This window comes from Salmo trutta, chromosome 19, assembly GCF_901001165.1.
Source record: "Salmo trutta chromosome 19, fSalTru1.1, whole genome shotgun sequence".
Taxonomy (NCBI): domain Eukaryota; kingdom Metazoa; phylum Chordata; class Actinopteri; order Salmoniformes; family Salmonidae; genus Salmo; species Salmo trutta.
In genome coordinates this window covers 23,137,974-23,162,311 of record NC_042975.1, presented here as the reverse complement: position 1 = coordinate 23,162,311, position 24,338 = coordinate 23,137,974, and the positions used below count along the sequence as shown (strand labels likewise).

At 39.7% G+C, this 24,338-nt stretch overlaps 1 long non-coding RNA gene across 1 annotated transcript in view; it reads right to left on the bottom strand.

Moving 5' to 3' along the window:
* Positions 1-5,518, bottom strand: part of LOC115154187 (uncharacterized) — a 113,529-nt gene extending 108,011 nt beyond the window's left edge. Inside the window, exon 1 of the long non-coding RNA XR_003867838.1 lies at positions 5,062-5,518. This is a non-coding gene — a long non-coding RNA (uncharacterized LOC115154187). The remainder of the gene's footprint in view (positions 1-5,061) is intronic.
* Positions 5,519-24,338: the final 18,820 nt, after the last annotated feature.

Sequence of the window (24,338 nt, the reverse complement as noted above, 5' to 3'; positions counted from 1 at the left end):
GGTGCCTTGGTGGAAGAGTGGGGTAACATCTCACAGCAAGAACTGGCAAATCTAGTGCAGTCCATGAGGAGGAGACGCACTGCAGTACTTAATGCAGCTGGTGGCCACACAAGATACTGAGTGTTACTATTCATTTTGCACTGTCCCACAGTTGACAGAGAAAAATAGCATAAAAATTGATTTTAAACAGCGGTTGACATGCTTCGAAGTACGGTAATGGAATATTTAGAATTTTTTTGTCACGAAATGCGTCGTGCTCGTAACCCTTCTTTACCATTCGGATAGTGTCTTGAACGCACGAACAAAACGCCGCTATTTGGATATAACTATGGATTATTTGGGACCAAACCAACATTTGTTATTGAAGTAGAAGTCCTGGGAGTGCATTCTGACGAAGAACACCAAAGGTAATCAAACTTTTCTAATAGTAAATCGGAGTTTGGTGAAGGCTAAACTTGCTGGGTGTCTAAATAGCTAGCCGTGATGGCTGGGCTATCTACTGAGAATATTGCAAAATGTGCTTTCACCGAAAAGCTATTTTAAAATTGGACATATCGAGTGCATAGAGGAGTTCTGTATCTATAATTCTTAAAATAATTGTTGTGTTTTTTGTGAACTTTTATCGTGAGTAATTTAGTAAATTCACCGGAAGTTTGCGGGGGGTATGCTAGTTCTGAACGTCACATGCTAATGTAAAAAAGCTGGTTTTTGATATATGAACTTGATTGAACAAAACATGCATGCATTGTATAACATAATGCCCGAGGGTTGTCATCTGATGAAGATCATCAAAGGTTAGTGCTGCATTTAGCTGTGGTTTTGTTTTTTGTGACATAATATGCTAGCTTGAAAAATGGGTGTCTGATTATTTCTGGCTGGGTACTCTGCTGACATAATCTAATGTTTTGCTTTCGCTGTAAAGCCTTTTTGAAATCGGACAGTGTGGTTAGATAAAGGAGAGTCTTGTCTTTAAAATGGTGTAGTTACCACCACCAGCTTTCATATGTTCCCATGTTCTGAGCAAGGCACTTAAACGTTAGCTTTCTTACATGGCACATATTGCACTTTTACTTTCTTCTCCAACACTTTGTTTTTGCATTGTTTAAACCAAACTGAACATGTTTCATTATTTATTTGAGGCTAAATACATTTTATTGATGTATTATATTAAGTTAAAATAAGTGTTCATTCAGTATGGTTGTAATTGTCATTATTACAAATAAATGTAAAAAATAAAAAATAAAAACGGCTGATTAATCGGTATCAGCTTTTTTTTTGTCCTCCAATAATCGGTATCGGCGTTGAAAAATCAGAATCGGTCGACCTCTAGCTTTTACGGTTACAGAAGTCAACAAATGAGAGCACCTGGGGAGTGGAGCTAGGCACTGCAGGACCTGGATTAACCTCCACATCACCAGAGGAACAGAGGAGAAGTAGGATAAGGGTACAGCTAAAGGCTATATACGAACTGGCCGTCTAGCACGTTTGGAACAGAGAGTACAAGGAGCAGGTTTCTGGGCACGATAGCATAGATTCAAGGCATAGTGTACAGACAAAGGTAAGGTAGAATGTGAGTACATTGGAGGTAAACCTAGGCATTGAGTAATGATGAGAGAGATATAGTCTCTAGAGATGTTTAAACCAGGTGATGTCATCGTATATGTAGGAGGTGGAACAACATGGTTGGTTAAGGCATATTGAGCAGGGCTGGAGGCTCTACAGTGAAATAAGACAGTAATCACTAACCAGGACAGTAATGGACGAGGCATATTGATATTAGAGAAAGGCATGTGTAGCCAAGTGAACATATGGGTCCAGTGATTGGTTGGGCTGACTGGGGGGACAGCGATTCAGACAGTTAGTAGGCCAATGCTAACTGTAGGCCGGGGCTAAACAAGCTAGCAATTAGCAGACCAGGGCTGGCAAGCTAGCAGTTAGTAGACCGGGTTAGCAAGCAAGCAGTTGGCAGACCGGGGCAAGCAAGCTAGCAATTAGCAGACCGGGGCTAGCAAGCTAGCCTTTGGGGGACGTCGCGATGGGGGTAAGTCTGTTTTTGCCTCTTCGTGCGGTGACGTCGATAGACCAGTCGTGGAATTAGTAGGGTTCTAAGTAGCTCTAGATAGCTAGCAGGCCTGTTAGCAGAATTGGCCTTTAGCGGACGTCGCACCTGAGGGGCCTGTTAGACTCCTCGGGCAGATTATGTCGGTATTGAAGTTGTAGAGGATCGGCGGGGTTCCGTGCCCCGTACCGGCAGTATACATCAGACCCTTCTTTGGACACTTATCAAACCTCCAAACGAGTTTCAATGCCATACAACACTCCTTCCGTGGCCTCCAACTGCTCTTAAAATGCTAGTAAAACTAAATGCATGCTCTTCAACCGAATGCTGCCCGCACCCGCCCGACTGGCATCACTACTCTGGACGGTTCTGACTTAGAATATGTGGACAACTACAAATACCTAGATGTCTGGTTAGACTGTAAACTCTCCTTCCAGACTCACATTAAGCATCTCCAATCCAAAATTAAATCTAGAATCGGCTTCCTATTTCGCAACAAAGCCTCCTTCACTCATGCTGCCAACATACCCTCGTAAAACTGACTATCCTACCGATCCTTGACTTCAGCAATGTCATTTACAAAATAGCCTCCAACACTCTACTCAGCAAATTGGATGTAGTCTATCACAGTGCCATTCGTTTTGTCACCAAAGCCCCATATTTACATTTACATTTAAGTCATATACTACCCACAACTGCGACATGTAGGCTCTCGTTGGCTGGCCCTTGCTACATATTCGTCGCCAAACCCACTGGCTCCAGGTCATCTACAAGTCTCTGCTAGGTTAACCTGTTTGGGATAGGGGGCAGTATTGAGAATTTTGGAAAAAATATGTGCCCATTTTTAACTGCCTCCTACACCAACTCAGAAGCTAGAATATGCATATTATTGTTCAGGTTTGGATAGAAAACACTCTGAATTTTCTAAAACTGTTTGAATGGTGTCTGTGAGTATAACAGAACTCCTATGGCAGGCAAAAACCTGACAAGGTTTCAAGCAGGAAGTACCCTGTCTGACAAGGAGTCGTGCGTCTTGCATCTGTTTATTGAAAAGTAAGGATCTTAGCTGTAACGTGACAATTCCCAGGGCTCCGATAGGCTCTCAGAACCCGGGAAATACCTGAAGGTTGACGAGGGAGCCTCAGGCTGAAACACATTATCGGCTTTGGTAAGTGGCGGCTCAGAGGACCTTTGAATGAGGCGCGTGCACGATTCGCTCCTGAGGAGAAATTTAATTCGGCTGTTTAGGCTCAATGCATATTCCCGGTCGGAATATTATCACTTTTCTACGAGATAAATGGCATAAAAATTGGTTTTAAACAGCGGTTGACATGCTTCGAAGTACGGTAATGGAATATTTAGAATTTTTTTGTCACGCCAATGCGCCATGCGCGAGACCGTGATGAAGCATTCTGATAGTGTCTAGAACTCACGAATAACACGTCGCTGTTTGGATATAACGATGGATTATTTGGGACCAAACCAACATTTGTTATTGAAGTAGAAGTCCTGGCAGTGTATTCTGACGAAGAACAAGCAAGGTAAGAACATTTTTCTTATAGGAAATGTGATTTTGGTGGAGGCTGACCTGGGTGGGTGTCTAAATAGCTAGCCCTGTGATGCCGGGCTATGTACTTAGATTATTGCAAAATGTGCTTCATCCGAAAAGCTATTTTAAAATCGGACATATCGAGTGCATAGAGGAGTAATGTATCTATAATTCTTAAAATAATTGTTATGCTTTTTGTGAACGTTTATCGTGAGTAATTTAGCAAACTGTTAGTAAATTCCCCGGAAGTTTGCGGGGGTTATGCTTTTTCTGAACGTCACATGCTAATGTAAAAAGCTGTTTTTTGATATAAATATGAACTTGATTGAACAGACATGCATGTATTGTATAACACAATATCCTAGGTGTGTCATCTGATGAAGATCATAAAAGGTTAGTGCTGCATTTAGCTGTGGTTTGGGTTTATGTGACATGATATGCTAGCTTGAAAAATGGGTGTCTGATTATTTCTGGCTGGGCACTCTGCTGACATAATCTAATGTTTTGCTTTCGTTGTAAAGCCTTTTTGAAATCGGACAGTGGGGTTAGATTAACGAGATTCTTGTCTTTAAATAGCTGTAAAATAGTCATATGTTTGAGAAATTGAAGTAATAGTATTTCTAACGATTCAAAAATCGCGCCACTGGATTTCAGTGGCTGTTACGTAGGTGGGACGAGTTCGTCCCACATGCGCCAGAGAGGTTAAGCCCCGCCTTATCTCAGCTCACTGGTCACCATAGCAACACCCACCCGTAGCACATGCTCCAGCAGGTATATTTCCCTGGTCATCCCCAAAGCCAACACCTCATTTGGCCACCTTTCATTCCAGTTCTCTGCTGCCGATGACTGGAACGAATTGCAAAAATCACTGAAGCTGGAGTCGTACATCTCCCTCTCTAACTTGAAGCATCAGCTGCGAGAGCAGCTTACTGATCACTGTACCTGTACACAGCCCATCTGTAAATAGCACACCCAACTACCTCATCCCCATATTGTTATTGATTTTGTTGTTGCTCTTTTGCACACCAGTATCTCTACTTGCCCATAATCATCTGCACATCTCACGCCAGTGTTAATGATAATTGTAATTATTTCTCCTCTATGGCCTATTTATTGCCTTCTACCTGGTTAAATAAAGGTGAAATGAAATATTTACTCTGATTTATGCTCAAAAATGTTAATTAGCATAAAAGTAGACCATGCAAGACTACAAATCCCTGCAAGCTCCTGCATGCTAACAGGTATTGTGTAAATGTAAAACTTGCGCAAGACAGTTCACAGAATTGTCCATTTTAATGACATTTTCCCAATTTATTTATTACTACGTTTAGCTGATATAAACACATTACTCCATTACCATACTCGGACTACTGCCTTAATCAGTTTAATATGGAATTATCGGTGTTCATGTAAACGTTTGATAACAACTGAAGTGACAGAAATGTCTGTTTACCGGTGTGTCTGATGAGATGTTTTTCGGGTTATCACTCTCGCTTTCACCACAGTTTCCTCCTCCTGGTGTCTTCCACGCCAGCTGCAGAAACACAGCTTGATCCCTCAGAGCCAAAACACTGCATTATAAAACAAACTAAAGACACGAGATATGTTATATAGCTAACGTTAAGCTAGTTAGCAAAACGTTTCCTGAACACGAACGTTACGTCCCAATAAAAAAGATATCGCCTCAACCTCGCTGTCCGTGTGTTCAAAAACTCCCGCTGGAGATGGCTCGTTGGCAATGTTCAAACAGCTGTTATCGTGTTTAAGTAAAGCTAAACGGTACTTCACAATGAGAAAACATTGACTGAAATTCCCTTTGCTGCCAGTTGAAGGACAGTTTTATAGGTAAACTTTACTATCAAACTGGAGGCTCGCACTAAAACATCCGATTCACCACTTCCAAGTGAGAATCTGAGGACATCGTGAACGCGCAGAGGCGTACCGTTCGTGACTGTGCGCGCTCTCGTGGAATGAGCGCACGTGGATTAGATTTAACATGCTCGGTCTCAGGTCATTGCTCATCAATCAGATTGCAATTTTGGAAAACACGGAGTATGTTTGAAACCCAGCTCTGAAACTATCATCTTTGTAGTCTATTTTTACCCTACTATTCTGCCATCCTCTGGTGCTTGTCTGTAATGGCATCCTCTGAAGGTTACCATAATTTACACAGTTGTGACAGTACACCACACCAGTGACTGGCCACCACACCAAATTGCCTCAGGAAAAGCTTAGTCTGGGGCCCCAAAGGCAGGTGCCCGGGGGCAAATAAGACGCATGCTAAAGTACAAATGACGGAAAAAAAGTGTTTTGTTAAGTTTTATTATATCAAAATACAAAACATATCTGAAGCAGAGTAAAGGTTACATGAGACTTTAGCATCTGACAATGTCAACTCAATAAGTTCTGCAGAGTCAGCATGGAATGGGTGAGAGGGAAAGGGGCCTTTAATTGGTACTGTTATCCAATACAACACTACCTTGGGCAGCAGGGCACACATCTCAGTAGACATGAATTGCTACTTCCCATGAGCCTCTGGCTAAGAAACGCTCAACTCCATTCTCTTATAGCCAGGCGGAGTTGAGTTTTGATAACTGGTCACAGGATTTGGTAGCAACAACATTGAGTCACCATCAGTCGATTCTTGTAAAAATGTAAATTCTGAAAATGTTTACCTGGACCTATGTTTGTCCTGTCCAACTGCAGTCCTTCCACGGGGTGCTGAAATTCATTATTTTAATAAAAACTTGTATCGAATACAACCACCGACATTTTCCTCATTTGTATTGCTCATACTACTTACTATGTCAATTGAGATTCAATTGGCACATGCACATAGAGTACCACAGTATGAGTCATAATACCTAGCGGTCAAACAGGGAAATGGTTCCAATCGTTTTTCGACCATTCATTTTCCCATAGGGGATCTTAGAAACACTTAAAATAAGGGCTGTGTTTCATGTAGGCTTACCCTGGCGTGATGTTTTGATAACTGTGTAAATCTCTCTAGGACAAGGTGACTTTTATCAACATATTCACCTTTATTTACCCCCCCCCCCCCCCAATGAAATGCTAATTAGCTGTGAATGTGGCTATCATAAAGAACTACAAATGCCATGATGATCTGGACGAGACTGCCAAATTGTGGAAAAGGTAATAATCTCTGGATTAACTATCTAATCCTGTCAAGGTAAAAATCTGTCGTTCTGACCCTGAGCAAGGCAGTTAACCCACTGTTCCCCGGGCGCCGAAGACGTGGATGCCGATTAAGGCAGCCCTCCGCACCTCTCTGATTCAGAGCAGTTGGGTCAAATGCAGAAGACACATTTCAGTTGAATGCATTCATTTGTACAACTGACTAAGTATCTCCTTTCCCTTCCCCTAATGTCAGCTAAATGTAGCAATGAATAAATTGGAAACATTTCTTTGAATGGACAATTCTGTGAACTGTCTTTTGCAAGTTTTAAATTGGCCCAATACTTGTTAGCAAAGGCGTCAAAGAGAGGATGCGCAAGAGTTTACAAGGATTTGTTGTCTTGCATGATGTCTACTTTAATGCTCATTAGCATTTTCGTATCTGAGAGTAAATAGAGCCAAATATATTGATAAAAGTTTTACATGGTTATCAAAACTTCACGCCAGGGTAATCCTACACGAAACACAGCCCTTATTATAAGTGTTTCTAAAATCCCCTATGGGAAAAATTAATGGTCAAAAAACGATTGGAACCATTTCCCTGTTTGACCGCTAGGTTTCATGGGTATTATGGGCTTTATTCATGCTGAGCTAAGCAACACAAATTAGGAAATATTAGGTGGTTGTATTCTATAAAAGTTTTTGTTAAAAATATGAATTTCAGCACCCCACGGAAGGACCGCAGTTGTACAGGACAAGCATAGGTGTAACCGATGTGAAATGGCTAGTTAGTTAGCGGTGGTGCGCGCTAATAGCGTTTCAATCGGTGACGTCACTCTCTCTGAGACTTGAAGTAGGGTTTCCCCTTGCGTTGCAAGGGCCGCGGCTTTTGTGGCGCGATGGGTAACGATGCTTCGGTGGGTGTCAGTTGTTGATGCGTGCAAGGGTCCCTGGTTCGAGCCCGGGTTGGGGCGAAGAGAGGGACGGAACCTACACTGTTACATAGGTACAGGTAAGAGTTTTCAGAATTTACATTTTTACAAGAATCAACTAATGGTGACTCAATGTTGTTGCTAGTAAATCCTGCAACCAGTTATCAAAACTCAACTCCGCCTCAATATAAGAGAACAGAGTTGAGCGTTCCTCAGCTAGCCACACTGACAACAGGCGCCAATGTAGATCCTGGGCACCTGTGTAGATCTCAAAGCATCAGATAGGTAGAGCAACCACAAGCAGAGCTACCATGGGGGGGAATGGTGTGACCCCTCTAGGGCCCAAGGGTGCCTGCCCCAGGGCCCAAGGGTGCCTGCCTGCCCCCTGCCCCCTGCCCCACGGCCTAAGTAAATTATGATGTACCAAAGACCAAAGAAAAAAACTATATTTAAAAATATAAAACATGGCAAAATTGATATATAATATGTTTTCATTAATTAAATCCTGGAATTGATCTGAGTTGGTTTTTAATTATTTTATAAAGCTCAAATAGGGGATGCTTGTATTTGTACAAGTGTGTGGTGTGAAATGGAAATATATTTTTTGCATATCCCACTCCCCCTGAGACACCCTTGGAGAGTGGGGTCACTGCCAGGGATCAGCCATTCTTGACCGTGACTCTGGAGCAATTAGGGTTAATTGTCTTGCTGAAGGGCAGATCGACAGTCGGCGTGACTCGAACTAGCAACCTTTCGCTAACTGGTCCAACGATCTGATCGCTAGGCTCCCTGCCACTATGTACAGCTGTGTCTGTCGCTATACCGCCTTGAGGGGCCCCCTGGCCTGGGACTGGCGGCTATGCTTCTGGTTGGCTGCTGGTGGTGGTGGTTGAGGGACGAGGGTCTTCAAAATGATTATGCATTTATTTATTTTTAGTAAGTTATTTAATACGTTTAATAGTTTCAATTTAGTTAACACACCGCCAGGACTTGAGGTAGGCCTATACAAGAAACAGCCAATGACGCCTTTTGTCTACATTTTAAACAGTCTGATAAATCAATTTAATATATACCATCACATAAATAATATATTGTTTGTGTTTAGGTAGGCCTTAAGAAACAGTAGGAAATGAAAAACTTAGTTTTGAAAGGGCTCTGAAAGCAAAAGTTGGATATTTTATATCAGATGACAAGCACATGGGATTCAGTTCCTTGTGCTTGACTACAGGCATATAGAATGGCGCTGGATTGGATAGCTGCCGTATTACGGGCTCCTGATCAATTCTGCTATTTTGTGTGTGTTTTTTGAGCTGATCTTAACTTATTTTGTACATAATGTTTGCACCATCAGAACAGCAATCACTAACCTCGATTTAGATGAAGATTTTTACTTCAATGAGTCGTCATCGCAGGACATACTGCTTACCCTGTGACGTAAGCGAGGCCGACGTGCGGGCACTTAGACAAAACTATGTCGCCTCTACCCTCCATTTTATTGGCAAACATACAATCACTGGAGAACAAATAGGACGAGCTTGGTTCTAGATTATCCTATCAACAGGACCTGAAGAACTGTAATATCCTTTGTTTCTCTGATTCGTGGCTGAACAAGGATAATGGATAATATACATCTATCTGGTTTTTCTATGCATCGGCAGGACAGAACGGCAGCTTCGGGTAAGGTAAAGGGGGAGGTGTGTGTCTCTTTGTTAACAACAGCTGGTGCACAATCTCTAATATTAAGGAAGTCTCGAGGTTCTGCTCGCCTAGAATACGTCATAATAAGCTGTAGACCTTACTATTTACCAAGGAGTTTATTTATATTTTTCGCAGATGTTTATTTACCACCACAAACCAATGCTGGCACTAAGACTGCACTCAACAAGCTGTATAGGGCCATAAACAAACAAGAAAATGTTCATCCAGAGGCGGAGCACCTAGAGGCCGGTGATTTTAGTGCAGGGGAACTGAAATCCGTCTAACCGCATTTCCACCAACATGTCACCTGTGCACATTTACACCACACACAGAAATGCATACAAAGCTCATCCTCACCCTCCATTTGGCAAATCTGACCATAACTCTATCCTTCTGTTTCCTGCTTACAAGCAAAAACTCAAACAGGAAGTACCAGTGATGTCCCCAATACGGAAGTGGTCCGATGTAGCGGATGCTAAACTACAGGACTGTTTTGCTAGCATAGACTGGAATATGTTCCAGGATTCATCCGATGGCATTTTGGAGTTTACCACATCAGTCACCAGCTTCATAAGTGCATCGACGACGTCATCCCAACAGTGACCGTACGTACACATCCCAAACAGAAGCCATGGATTACAGGAAGCATCTGCACTGAGCTATAGGCTAGAGCTGTTACTTTCAAGGAGTGGGACACTAATCCGGACGCTTATAAGAAATCCCGCTACGACCTCCGACGAGCCATTAAACAGGCGAAGCGTTGATACAAGATTGAATCTTACTAAGCCAAATGCCTTCTATGCATGCTTCGAGGCAAGCAATACTGAGCCATGCACGAAATAACCAGTTGTTCCGGACGACTGTAGCGAATGTGAGTAAGACCTTTAAACAGGTTAACATTCACAAAGCTGCAGGGCCAGACGGATTATCAGGACGTGTATTCAGAGCATGATCAGCTGGTAAGCGTCTTCACTGACATTTTCATGGCTCACATGACTCACATTAACACCATCATCCCAGACACTCTGGAACCATTAAATTCGTATACCGCCGCAACAGATCCACAGATGACGCAATCTCTATTGCATGACACACTGTCTTCTCCGACCTGGACAAAAGGACACCTGTGTGAGAATACTGTTCATTGACTACAGCTCAGCTTTCAACACCATAGTGCCCTCCAAGCTCATCACTAAGCTAAGGACCCTGGGACTGAACACCTCTCTCTGCAGCTGGATCCTGGACTTCCTGACGGGTCGCCCCCAGGTGGTGAGGGTAGGCAACAACACATCCGCCATGCTGACTCTCAACACGGGGGCCCCTCAGGGGTGCCTGCTTAGTCCGCTCCTGTATTCCCTGTTCACCCACGACTGTGTGGCTGCGCACAATTTCAACACCATCATTAAGTTAGCTGATGACACGACGGTGGTAGACCTGATCACAGGCGATGTTGAGACAACCTAGAGGGAAGAGGTCAGAGACATGGCAGTGTGGTGCCAGGACAACAACCTCACCCTCAACGTCGCCAAAGACAAAGGAGGATTGTGCACTACAGGAAATTGAGGGCCGAGCACGCCCCCATTCACATCGACGAGGCTGTAGTGGAGCGGGTTGAGAGCTTCAAGTTCCTTGTGTCCACATCACTAAGGATCTATCATGGTCTATACACAACAACACAGTCGTGAAGAGGGCACAACAATGCCGCTTTTCCAATCCAGGAGGCTGAAAAGATTTGGCATGGGCCCTCAGATCCTCAAGTTCTACAGCTGCATCATTGAGAGCATTTGACTGGCTGCATCACCGCTTGGTATGGTAATTGCTTGGCATCCGATTGCAAGGCGCTACTGCAGTGGGTGCGTACGTCCCAGTACATCACTGAGGCTGAGCTCCCTGCCATCCATGACCTCTATACCAGGCGGTGTCAGAGGAAGGCCCTAAAAATTGTCAAAGACTCTAGCCACCCAAGCCATAGACTGTTCTGTCTGCTACCTCATGGCAAGTCTGGAACCACCAGGACCCTGAACAGCTTCTACCCCCAGGCCATAAGACTGCTAAATAGTTAGTCCAGGTAGCTATTTGGTTAACTATTTAACTAACTGCACTGACCCTTTTAGCACTAACTTTTTTGACTCATCACTTACGCTGCTGCTACTGTTTATTATCTATCCTGTTGCCTAGTCACTTTATTCCTAGATATATATACATATCTACCTCAATTACCTCATACTCCTGCACATCGTTTCTGTACTGGTACCCCATGTATATAGCCATGTTATCATTACTCATTGCGTACTTATTATCACTTTTATTAAGTGTTAATACTTTTCTATTATTTCTATATTTTCTTTCTCTCTGCATTGTTGGGAAGGGCCCGTAAGTAAACATTTCACTGTTAGTCTCTACCCCTGTAGTTTACAAAGCATGTGACACATAAAATGTGATTTGATAAAGCAATATCGAATTGATGTGGATGGTTCTGCTGCTTATGTTGTGAAGACAGCTGTCTACCTGATCTTACATGATTGATGGGATTTTGTTGCCGTCCGACTATTCTAAAGAACAAGGTGTAGCCTAGCTTGGCCTAATTATTTCTCCATGATTTTAACTTTAGCAGCTCATTGCACATTGCCTTTTATCAATCTGTGCACTCCTTAATCTGGGTACAGGTATTGTGTACTTAATGATGACTGACGACCATTCAAACATTAATACATGTATGATATTAGCTACATTTGAAGTTATTAGCCCTAATTGTAAAGAAAATTTAAATAAATTGGGGGCCCCACAAATGTTTTCGTCCCCCCTGTGGCAAAACCCAAGCTCTGCGCCTGGTTGAACATATCCAATCCTTTGATATCCAAGTGCCTGTTGGGGCCATCCTGCTCCACTATCAATCACAGACAACAGGAAACATGTTTGTACATAACAAGTATCCCCTGTTAAGCTGCATGGGCTGTCACACATTCTTGATGTCTTTGTCTCGTTCCTCCATGACTGAATCATAATTTCATACCAAAACCCAAAACATCCATACAGTGGCAGCTAAGAATGACTTCTGTCACTCTGTGCATTTCTGAACACAATTATCACAACTGCTTGATTAATTGCGATTCATGTTACAGTCAGTGAAGCAGGATGACAAGTTCTCGTTTGTGACGGCATGTGTAAGTAGTATGCACTTTCTAAAGCTTTCCATACATTCCTGGGGGAGGCATTGGTCTGCCCAGAGAGCACAGGAGAACGGGTGGTAAAAACAGTATGACGCAAGGCTTTTCTTCAGCACCATATACAGTACATGTTTGTTTCTCTCTCTTTCACATAAAAGGAAATGTATCAGGGAAATTCATATAACAATAATACCAGAAGATGAGGTGCAATTAACCCTCTGGGTGCCTCTTGTTTTTGTGAATTATTTATGTAGAAAAGCTAATAAATAAGTTGTGTCAGTAAACGAAAAAATGAAATATATTTAATTGAAATGGTTTGGTTTCAAAGTCACTTTGAAGGGAAATATAAAAAATGGTCTATAAAATATGTTTTGAATGGACAGGTACATTAAATGCCATTGATCCATTTGCTTTGAAATCCCTCCAAAATTATTTTATGTAACACAAAACAATACTCTAACTAAAAAGTGATGTAATATACATCAGTAAACCTACTGCAAATTTCAACACCAAACATACCAGTACACTAGAAATAAAATGTTGTCTGTTTATGGAACGTTTTAGAATGTCTGGGATGACCAGAAGTGAGGAAGTAGATGGCAATACATTCTAGTTATTGTGTCTGTGCTGGCAGATTTACATGCTAGTATACCCTGCTCTCAAGTGGCCTGTTGGCCAGATGATAGTAACATCTCTATGTGAAGATATCTACAATGAGGCATTCTGAGGTACTGAGTTGTCTCCGGCTTCAACCCTACTGTGCTGTAGATTTAATTGAATGTTACCCAAAAATTCAGAGCGGGAGACCAAAAAAGGATGGGACAATATTTAGCTAAGTACATCTGAATAGTCCTTTGTACACTTGTATTGCATTTAGTGAGGCATAATGATGTGAAAAGATGGATGGCATGTAATTAAATCATACACAGAGGCTACACCAAAAGGGTTAACACTACTGCAGTTGAGTGCTTGTAAACTGACTTGTCAAGCAGTGTTGTGCAAACCTGTAAAAAACGTGTGAAACTGTATAATGACCACCAATACTTTGACATACAGGACGGAGCACTCAATGTCTCATTTTGTCCAGCATCAACACCCATGTACTCTGTACCAAGAACGACATGGGAGTCATAATAATGAAATGTCTTTCCAATCTATGGCAACTTGGATTCTCATAAAATGGACACTGAGGATGTCCATCTCATCTGATTATTCCCTGAAGCTACAACACAAATTCCTCTGACACAGCAATATCCATTACAAACAGTAAACGCACACACAAAAAACAATGAATCTATGCCAAATAATAAGTACTTTTTCTTGTTTTCTTTGATCAGCAACGTACCTCTACTCTGTACTGTACCTGTACTAACGAACAATGGGCCTATGTCTAAAGGTTTACCTCATTTGATATCCTACTAAATTGTCAATGAATTTGCTATCTTTGTATGTCAAATACCATAACAAATACAACATCAGTACAACACCAAAAAGGGTTTGTTCATTGCCCAAATGTCTAACCACAATGTACAGTTTCAGGACAGTTCTACAGTAGACTACAACATTGTTTGTTGGTAAACCTCTTAAGGATCCGCCCCCTTTTTTTCAATTTTTGCCTAAAATGACATACCCAAATCTAACTGCCTGTAGCTCAGGACCTGAAGCAAGGATATGCATATTCATGATATCATTTAAAAGGAAACACTTTGAAGTTTGTGGAAATGTGAAATTAATGTAGGAGAATATAACACATTAGATCTGTTAAAAGATAATACAAAGAAAAAAAACTGCGTTTTTTTGTGTATTTTTTTTTACCATCATCTTTGAAATGCAAGAGAAAGGCCATAATGAATTTTTCAACCCAGGCGCAATCTATATTTTAGCCACTAGATGGCAGCAGTGTATGCACAAAGTTTTTGACTGATCCAATGAACCATTGTATTTCTGTTAAAAACATTTTGTATCAAGACTGCCCAAATGTGCCTAATTGGTTTATTAATACATTTTCAAGTTCATAACTGTACACTCTCCTCAAACAATAGCATGGTATTGGACAGTGCAGTTAGATTAACAAGAATGTAAGCTTTCTGCCAATATCAGATATGTCTATGTCCTGGGAAATTTTCTTGTTACTTACAATCTCATGCTAATCGCATTAGCCTACGTTAGCTCAACCATCCCACGGGGGACCCACCGATCCTGTAGAGGTGTTAACTCACCACCTAAAGCACCACAAAATGGATTGATAATAGCACCAGTTGTTGTCAGAATGTGTGCAATGGAATTACAAAGTCAATATGCCCCATTTATGGGTCTCTAGAAAATGTTACTGTCATCTTTATAGTCTGCTGCAACTCTACTAATCAAATATTTGCACCTATTGAGAGCTAGAGGCAGAACATATACATTACACCATAAACAATGTGGCTAAATTGGAAACACACTTACTTTGCTGTCATAAAAACATTAGGAACCCCTAAAATTGTTTTTCAAAGCAGCATTGAATATCTGTTACGTACACATATGCTGTATAATATCTCTGATTGCACAATCTGTTGACTAGAGGAATATAGATTACACATACGGTATATTGTAATCTGCTGCTATACAGAACGCAAATGAACACCTGCATGAAAACTTTCCATCTTTCCAAAAGCCAATTGAGTCTAAGACAAGATACAGGGTTCTTGAGCGGACCAGCAGTAACATTTGGAGTTGAGGATCTGTGGCAGTCTTGGGAACAGACTGGTATAATGATGGACCTATTGTAGAGCCACATAGTTATTCATTATTCCCATTGGCCAAGCTAGCCATGTTAGCGTATCCCAAGATCAACTTGTCAGGAATGATTAATTGCAGGTAAAACTAAGTAAAGAATTAATTCCAGTGCTTTCCAGTTATGCTTAACATTTTGTAAAACCCTGTATCTTTATCTTAGTCTGTAATAAACCGATGACACTTGCACCCTTTTTTTGATATTTATTTTGTTTTGTACAGAACTGAAATGGTTTGCCTCAAAGGCATTTCTGTGTCAGTGGAATATAAATATTCTCTATTTGTATGATTCTGTTTATCTAAAAAAGCAACAAATGGATATAAAAATAAAAATAACATTAAATAATACACCATGAAAACCATTGACACCAAATGTATTCTATATCTGTTTGATTTATAATACTAAATAATTTAAACTAATTTGTAGTATTTAGAATAATTCAGTCACTCACATAGAGATGTAGTGGTCTGCTACTTGTCACAATGTACCACTGAAACAGACTGTACACTACTCAGTTCCCACTCACTCTGCAATATACTCTGTGTGTATCATATTCTCATGTACAAAAAATATATATGACAAGGTATGCTTTTTTAAAACATGATTTACACTGTGTTTGCATCTGCTGTAGTCTTTTGAGTCTTAGCACATTTTTCTTTAACTAGGCAAGTCAGTTAAGAACAAATTCTTATTTAGAATGACAGCCTAGGAACAGTGTTTACTGCCTTGTTCAGGGACAGAACAACAGATTTTTACCTGGTCAGCTCTGGGATTTGATCTAGCAACCTTGCAGTTACTGGCTCAATGCTCTAACCACCAGGCTACCTGCCACCCCAAGTAACTAGTAAACCCACAAGGTTGATTGTATTTCATACTGTACATCTTGCTTGGCCTCAACTTGACTGTGCACAGTACAGTACTGTGCAGTGTTTTCAAATGTCATTTTCTTGGGGTGGCATAATGCTTTGGTATTTTGTTATACAGCTATGTCTTGGTTTTTACATACTTTTGTGAGGAACTCAGATTGGCGTATGGGAGATTACCAGTGTTATATTCAAAATAACAACATATGTGTGCTCTACCAGATGAAGTAAAATTCTGAAAATAATTACTCAAATAAAACACTGTCCTTGAAAACTTGTGTTTTAGCACCAGAGGTTCTTACTCTACGGACTCATTTAATGAATTAGGCATAGAACAACCATCAAAGACCAAAATACATAGGGGCTTTACAATGCTCTGTAATGCTCTATGCTCTGCTATGAAGAAGTAGCATTACTCCTTGGGGAAAGCAAACCACAACGGCGCTCATATCTTAGTTCAAACCAAATAAGAAAAAAGGACCAAACATCTCCTCTTCCATAGAGCAAACAACTATGATGACAGTTCCTCTTACAAGGTGTTACTTTGCCGACCCCTAGGTTGCAAACAATATGACCAATATTAGATGACCTCTGAGTATGGTCCAGATACACCAGAAAAATAGCTATTGCTATACTTGACAGACAGTATCATGTCATTGTTAACTGTGAAATGTACAGCTGTACAGTTTAGATGTGGGCCACTACAGCATGTAACTGCTTGTATATCTCCTGAAGTCATTTACGCAAATGCCCCAAATATCTGTAAAAAGATAAAGGGAAATCCCAGTTACACATGATTGAGTAGGTGAAGTAATGCACTGTATAATCAGTTCAGCTATGGTTGTTTGTAGCTCAGTTGGTAGAGCAAATTGCTTGCAAATTCTAGGATAGTGGGTTCAATTCCTGGCACCACCAATATGTAAAATAAAATGATGCACACATGACTGTAAGTCGCTTTGGATAAAAGCATTTGCTAAATGGCAGATATTATATCATTATTATGATACAGTCAAATCAGAGTGTATTCACACACAACACACAAAAGCTTGCTTATTACATGTCATATTAATATTCAGAATCATGAAATGTCAAAAAAATATATCTATACATATTATTATTATTAAAACATTTAGACTTGACTTAAACTTAAAGAATGCATTTCAGCATTATAGATGGTACATTGATTAGTCCGTGGCATGATTAGGCAGCAACTTTTTTTGTCTTATTCGCTGAACTCAAAATTACAGCAAATATATTTGGCTAGCATCATATTTTCGCCAAAGATAACCAATCAGTGGTCCACAACCCCTTGAATGGGAAGTGATTCTGTTCAGGCGATGCCATTTAAATAATTCCAATTCTCTCCAGAGGCACAGATTTTCAACCTCTGCCCATTGTGATATACAGTAGTACTCTCTGCTTCAAATCCCAACTGTGGGAGACGTGGATCAATGTATGTGCTTTGATTGCATCTTAATGTTGGCAAAACGCTATTATTTCATTCAAAGGTTCAGGTTAGTCGGTTTTGTGATTTCTAAATCCTTCTCACGTGACACCACTCTGCACTCAATATCACCACTCCACTGACTCAGTATACTGGCAATATATGTATAATATTCCCCAAAATATTGATGATTATAATGACCTCTAAATTAGTGTTCTTGTTTTTTTACATATCCTCTCTTCTCATATATATTCAGTATTGTATATGCAATCCCTCTTTTCACAGCAACATTCAGAAACTTGAACATGCAATGATCTCTCTGCTATACACTATGTACATTTTATCCATATCCATTGCACATTAAATGGTAAATATATTTATATTTTAAGAGGGACATTCTACTGCTCCCCTTCCCTCATGCTTTACAGTATTTCCTTCATGTTAAACTCTTTAAAAAAAATCTGCCTGTATGCACATCTCAAAAAGTATATTTTTCAGATGTCTCATGTCTTAGGCCTTGGGAAAACCATTCATTTTTAAATAACTGTACATTCTGAAAAATAGCAAAGGGCTTATTCCCTCTATCTGTAGATTTATGGTCATTATTTAAACTTTTTGAATGTTGGTGATTATTAATGTGGTTGCTGAAAGCAAGAGCACTACTGTTATTTGACATACTTATTTAGTTATGTGCTACTTATCAACTTTGGAGAGGTGTTTATCATCCTCTCTACATTCAGCTTACATAACAGACACATGTACAGAAACAACAGAATATGACGCACAGAGCCCTTGCCAGCCTTGGGGATATTCTACAAATATCTACAAAGGGTCCGTCTGGGTGGAGAAGGCAAAAGGCCAGTTTGCATTATTCAGATTTCTGCATTATTCTGCTGATACTTTAAGGGACACAATATATCGTAAATGTAAATGTGTAAATATAAATACAGTTGAAGTCGGAAGTTTACATACACCTTAGCCAAATACATTTAAACTCAGTTTTTCACAATTCCTGTCTTAGGTCAGTTAGGATCACTTCTTTATTTTAAGAATGTGAAATGTCAGAATAATAGTAGAGAGAATTATTTATTTCAGCTTTTATTTCTTTCATCACATTCCCAGTGGGTCAGAAGTTTACATACACTCAATTAGTATTTGGAAGCATTGCCTTCAAATTGTTTAACTTGGGTCAAACGTTTTCCACAAGCTTCCCACAATAAGTTGGGTGAATTTTGGCCCATTCCTCCTGACAGAGCTGGTGTAACTGAGTCAGGTTTGTAGGCCTCCTTGCTCGCACCCACTTTTTTCTATAGGATTGAGGTCAGGGCTTTGTGATGGCCACTCCAATACCTTGACTATGTTGTCCTTAAAACCTGTTGGGGCTAGGGGGCAGTATTTTCACGGCCGGATGAAAAACGTACCCAATTTAAACAGGTTACTACTCTGGCCCAGAAAATAGAATATGCATATTATTAGTAGATTTGGATAGAAAACACTCTGAAGTTTCTAAAACTGTTTGAATGGTGTCTGTGAGTATAACAGAACTCATATGGCAGGCAAAACACCTGAGAAAAATTGAATCAGGAAGTGGGAGAAATTAGAAATGTTGTTTTTGTTTTGAATCCCTTGAAAAACTACAGTGAGTTAGGATTTACGTTGCACCTCCTAACTCTTGCATTGGCTGTCAACAATCTTTAGGAATTGGTTTCAACCGTCATCTGTTACCGGGCAAAAAATTATGGCTCAGTCAATCACTGGCCAGTCTGAGGAGAGTGTCTTATGACGCGCGTGCACATGACTTTGTTGGTTTTTATTTTTCTTCTGGGATGAATACGTATTGCCCGGTTGTAAAATTATCGCAATTTTACGTAAAAAAATACCCTAAAGGATTGATTGTAAACATCGTTTGACGTGTTTCTACAAACGGTAATGGAACTTTGAACATTTCGTCTATGGATTTGCGTCCACGCCACATGGCTTTGTAAAGTGTTCTGGATGGGTCAACAAAACGGACGTATTTGGACATAAATGATGGACTTTGCAGAACAAATGAACATTTCTTGTGGAAGTGGATGCCCATCCGAGTGCATTCCGCCGAAGATCAGCAAAGGTAAGTAAATATTTCGAACATATTGTTAGAGATTTGTCGACGCCGTGGTTGTAGGCTAACTGTATAGCTTAGCATTGAAGGCTAAGTTCTGTACTCAGAATATTGAACAATGTGCTTTTTCCGTAACGTTATTTTGAAATCTGACAAACTGGTTGCATAAAGGAGTAGATTATCTCTAATTCTTTAAATAATTGTTATACATTTTTTCAACGTTTATGAGTTCTGTAAATGAATGTGCCTATTCACCGACAGTTATGGGGAGAAAACATTTTCTGAACATCACGCGCCAATGTAAAAATGGGGTTTTTGGATATAAATATAAACTTGATCGAACAAAAAAATGCATGTATTGTCTAACATGATGTCCTAGGAGTGTCATCTGATGAAGATTGTCAAAGGTTAGTGCTTAATTTTAGCTGTATATCTGGTTTTGTGATGGCTATCGTGCTTGGAAAATTGTTTTTTTTGTTGCTGAGGTGCTATGCTAAAATAATCAAATGTTTTGCTTTCACCGTAAAGCCTTTTTGAAATCGGACAATGTGATTGGATTAACGAGTAGAGTATCTTTAAAATGTCGTATAATACTTATTTTGTTTTGAATATCGCGCCGTGCTATCTCACTGGTTGTTGTCCAACCAATCCCGTTATTGGGATTGTCTCCTCAAGGTGCCATTTTGCCACAACTTTGGAAGTATTCTTGGGGTCATTGTCCATTTGGAAGACCCATTTGCGACCAAGCTTTAACTTACTGACTGATGTCTTGAGATGTTGCTTCAATATATCCACATAATTTTTCTCCCTCATGATGCCATCTATTTTGTGAAGTGCATCAGTCCCTCCTGCAGCAAAGCACCCCACAACATGATGCTGCCACCCCCGTGTGTCACGTCCTGAGCAGTGTAAGAGGTCATTTTCTATAGTAGATGGGTCAGGACGTGACAGGGTTGTATTTGTTTGACAGTCTGTGTTGTTATTTCTATGTTGTGGGTTCTAGGTTTTCTGTTTCTATGTCGGGTGTTGTTTGGGGTTGATCTCCAATTGGAGGCAGCTGTTTCTTGTTGCCTCTGATTGGAGATCGTATTTAGGTAGGGGGTTTTCTTATTGTATGCTGTGGGTTGTTAATTTTGTGAGTAGTGTATGCCTGCTCTGCGTCACGGCTTTCTTGTTTTGTATTTCAAGTTTATTGTATATTGCATTAGTTTCACGATTGAATAAAAGATGTGGAACTACGATCACGCTGAGTATTGGTCCGATCCTTCTGAAAGCCCTGACATCGTGCTTCATGGTTGGGATGGTATTCTTCGGCTTGCAAGCCTCCACCTTTTTCCTCCAAACATAACGATGGTCATTATGGCCAAACAGTTCTATTTTTGTTTCATCAGACCAGAGGACATTTCTCCAAAAAAGTACAATCTTTGTCCCCATGTGCAGTTGCAAACCGTAGTCTGGCATTTTTATGGCGGTTTTGGAGCAGTGGCTTCTTCCTTGCTGAGCGGCCTTTCAGGTTATGTCGATATAGGACTCGTTTTACTGTGGATATAGATACTTTTGTACCTGTTTCCTACAGCATCTTCACAAGGTCCTTTGCTGTTGTTCTTGGATTCATTTGCACTTTTCGCACCAAAGTACCTTCATCTCTAGGAGACAGAATGCGTCTCCTTCCTGAGCGGTATGACGGCTGCGTGGTCCCATAGTGTTTATACTTGCGTACTATTGTTTGTACAGATGAACATGGTACCTTCAGGTGTTTGAAAATTGCTCCCAAGGATGAACCAGACTTGTGGAGGTCTACAATTGTTTTTCTGAGGTCTTGGCTGATTTCTTTTGATTTCCCCATGATGTCAAGCAAAGAGGCACTGAGTTTGAAAGTAGGCCTTGAAATATATCCACAGGTACACCTCCAATAGGCTAATTGACATTTCAGTCAATCATAAGCTTCTAAAGCCATGACATAATTTTCTGGAATTTTCCAAGCTGTTTAAAGGCACATTTAACTTAGTGTATGTAAACTTCTGACCCACTGGAATTGTGATACAGTGAATTATAAGTACATAGCCCATCTATCTACCTCATCCCCATACTGTATTTATTTATTTATCTTGCTCCTTTGCACCCCAGTATCTCTACTTGCACATTCATCTTCTGCACATCTACCATTCCAGTGTTTAATTGCTATATTGTAATTACTTCGCCACTATGGCATATTTATTGCCTTAACTCCCTTATCTTACCTCATTTGCACTCACTGTATATAGACTTTTTGTTTTCTTTTTTTCTACTGTATTATTGACTGTATGTTTTGTTTATTCCATGTGTAACTCTGTGTTGTTGTATGTGTCGAATTGCTATGCTTTATCTTGGCCAGGTCGCAGTTGCAAATGAGAACTTGTTCTCAACTAGCCTACCTGGTTAAATAAAGGTTAAATAAATAAAAAATAAGTGAAATGATCTGTCTGTAAACAATTGTTGGAAAAATGACTTGTGTCATGCACAAAGTAGATGTCCTAACCGACTTGCCAAAACTATAGTTTGTTCACAAGAAATTTGTGGATTGGTTGAAAAACAAGTTTTAATGACTCCAACCTAAGTGTATGTAAACTTCCGACTTCAACTGTATGTACTGTGTAAATAATGTAACAATATATTACTTTAGTTACTTCAGTTCGTGTTTCAATGTTGGCATGTGTCTAAAATGACCATGATCATTCAATAGGTTTCTTTTAGCTGACAAGGTTTCTGACTGGGATGATGGTTCAATTCAGTGAAAGAATTGTGCCATTGTAAATCAGAACTGGTTTCTCTCATAAACAAAGCTAAGTGTCAATAATATATTACTTGAAGAAGTTCCTATAACTTATGCTTACTTAAAAAGTAAAATGGGTATCTGAAAGAGCCTCAGGTTTTCAAAGATGAACTAAGCCTTAAGATGTTTTTGGTAAACCAAGCCCAGGATAATAGTTGAGATTTGATACTCTTTGAGTTACCTCGACAATTATATTAATGCCCTAAGGCAGTATTGTTCTTTACCTGAGCCACTACCAATTGCTTTTGTGCAAGTAGTCAGCCTTGTGGAAAAAGTACTCTACATAAATATCATTTTCATATATGAAATCCAAAATATCAGAAAATATATATACGCATATATGTAATTGCATGCATATATTGTCCAATTTATTTAAAATATATACTTTTTCATAATACATTGTGCAATATATGCTATAATTGAATGTAGAATATATTTTTATATATTTAATATATTTTCTATAATATAATATGTTCCTTGCATTTTGGGTCGTCATATTTATATAATTCTTCCGAGGGAGGGTTTGAAAATAAATGCCAACAACTTGCATTCCTAAATAATCAGCAGATACATATTTTTTTGTAAACAATTTGAGAAACCATAACATATTTCTGAATGTTATTGCCATAACAAAGCACCTTGATTTTGATTTAACGTATAACAAAATTGAATTGAAGCTTACAGTGTCGATAAATCCTGTTGGATCAGCACAAATGAAGGAATATTTCAAAATCATCAGTCTAGGAAGGGAATAGTATGCTAATTATTTTAAGTATCAGCCTATACTGTGAGTATGTTAACATGCACAGTAATAATTCGATATTAAACTGATTATGGCAGTAGGCAGATTATGCCATAGTCATGTAAACACCTTCATTCTGCTTATCTTAATCGGCATAAGGTCAAAGTCGAAGTAACCATACGTCGATTAAAACAATGGTTTTCTGGGAAATCTTTCAAATTATTAGGACATATAAACTCCTTAATCGGCGTTCCAGCAGTGTATTTGATCTGCGCATGCACTAGCACCATCCGAGTGAGCCTCCCTCTTTAGCGCGAGTGAAGTGAGTTCGGAATAAATTTATGTATGCATCTTAGACGTAGTTTTCACATAGAAACTTTATATGTCCGAACTCAGAATCAATATGCTTCCCAAAAATAACATGGTCGCTGTGGTAGAACGTTTATTTTGATTGACGATTTTCTGCATTTATCAGAGTGCCATCAGGCAGCCTGATTTCAGATGTGTCCATGTAAACAGGATTATTAGGGAAATCGTTCTTCTTGAAAATATGTAATTTTTTAAATCAAACTATTATATTATTCTGACTATCCACAATAATCATATTATTGTGTGCATGTAACCGTGCTCAATGTCATGTGTTTACAAGTGCAACGTGGGAGATTTACTGATAAATAGAATATCCTGATCCTGCCGACTACGCCAAATGTAACACTCGGGTTCATCCAAAAAGTCATGTACTGTCAAACAAAAGTCAAGAAATTGTGGCCATTTGACAAAAGTTCTAACTTGTTCCTCAGTTGAGGTTTCTCACTTGAAGTCCAACAGAACACACTGTAACCTGGCTCCATAAAACCATAGTAGAATAACTTTGAGAGTTTCTTCTTTAGCAATTTTTTTTGTCTTTCTTTCAACTCTTTAAGGTACATGACTAGGCATCCACAATATGTCATCTGTTTATGATGTAAAATACATATGCAGGAAAAGTATATAAGTTCTACACGCCAAAAAATAATCATAACATGAGCATTGCCATCCATGATTCAGACTCTCTAGGACT